The 1,474-nt window shown below is 45.7% G+C and overlaps 1 non-coding gene across 1 annotated transcript; it reads right to left on the bottom strand.

Annotated features, from left to right (window-relative positions):
* Nucleotides 1-546: 546 nt before the first annotated feature.
* MIR169m (microRNA MIR169m) lies at nucleotides 547-647 on the bottom strand. Its single transcript, NR_121136.1, has one exon. It is a non-coding gene; the product is annotated as a microRNA MIR169m (primary transcript).
* Nucleotides 648-1,474: the final 827 nt, after the last annotated feature.

The raw sequence follows: 1,474 nt of genomic DNA, 5'->3' as shown, positions 1-1,474 counted from the left end.
ATAGTGAAGGCTAGAGATGTCCAAATGGGCCGCCCGGCCCGGCCTGTTTTGGGCCTGGCCCGCCAGGCACGGTTAGAAAACCGGGCCGGGCCGTCTAGGCACGCGGGCTCAATTTCCTGTCCGAACCCGGCCCGCAGCGGGCCTAAACGGGCCGGGCCGGCCCGTTTAGCACGAAAAAAACGGGCTATGCGGGCCGGTAAGCACGTTTTAGTGTAAAAAAGCGGGCTTAACGGGCTTATAGGTAAACGGGCCGTGCCGGGCTAGCCCACCGTGCCTAGTTTCTTGTCCGAACCCGGCCCTCTTATTCGTGCCGGGCCCGCATAGAACCGGGCCGTGCCGGGCTCGGACCGGGCCCAAATAACGGGCTTCGTGTCGGGCTCGCGGGCCTCGTACTTATTGGATATCTTTAGTGAAGGCGAACAAGAAGGAAAAAAATTGCGATTCAATCCCACACATACCTACTACTAGTAGTAGTTTATATTTGGCATAAGGAAAACTGAGAATTTAAAAAGAGGGAAAGCCTAGCATGGTGGAAGAGAATTACTCACTTAGCCAAGAATGGATGCCATCATCCACATTTCATCCATCACGGAAGGGCTTCCTGCGATGAACAAAATAATGGAGATAGGCAAGCCATTCTTGGCTAAGGGAGATAGGCTCCTCGTCTCCATGTTAGGCTCCCCTCTCCCCTTGTTCGCACATGGCTTGGCATTCAGGTAAACCTGCACGAAGTATTTATAATGTGGGCAAGAGGATATGCATCACATGGCTCCAACCTTTCCCTCCATAGAGAATATATATATTCGGCTAGTAGTCTTCTCAAGAAGATCCTAGCCTAGCCAAACTAGTACGTTCTGAGTGGATAAGAATGCATGCAGGAGATTTGCAATATGTCAACGCACACTAGCCACATGATTATTGATATATTTTTTATTTATATTTTAAGAAACGTTTGAGCTTCTAGATGATAGATCTTTGAGATAGCTACACACAACACATATATAATGTGTGAATGGAGTTTTTTTACAGCCTACCACTTACAAAATATAGTTCGCTGGACTGTCTTAATTAGAGTCTAATGAGAAAATTTCTTCCAGTTGGATGGAAAATAAAGTGGCATCAATAATCTTGAGCACTACCATAGATTCGTTCGCAGTAGCATATCTATCTTGGTCAACTTAGATAATATGCGGTTGAACCAAAATAACATATAAGCAGAGACTCATGAATCGTTACCCTTCGATATGCAACACAACATAAGAGAAGAGCACGATGACATAGTGGTATTAGTCATGCGTCCTCATGTACTAACATGGGCAAAACGTTTACGCGTGATCCTCACGTTCGTTCTCAATCAATACCGTAGCAACAAGAGTAAAAACGCTATTGAAAGGACACATCACAGGAGGGGTGAGTTAGAACTTCTATTTTTCTCGCTAATCTAAGCTACAAATAATTCTACTAAATAAAACAT

This window comes from Zea mays, chromosome 3 (genome assembly GCF_902167145.1).
Source record: "Zea mays cultivar B73 chromosome 3, Zm-B73-REFERENCE-NAM-5.0, whole genome shotgun sequence".
Lineage (NCBI taxonomy): Eukaryota > Viridiplantae > Streptophyta > Magnoliopsida > Poales > Poaceae > Zea > Zea mays.
The sequence above is the reverse complement of the archived record's forward strand: the minus strand, read 5'-3'. Positions and strand labels throughout refer to the sequence as shown.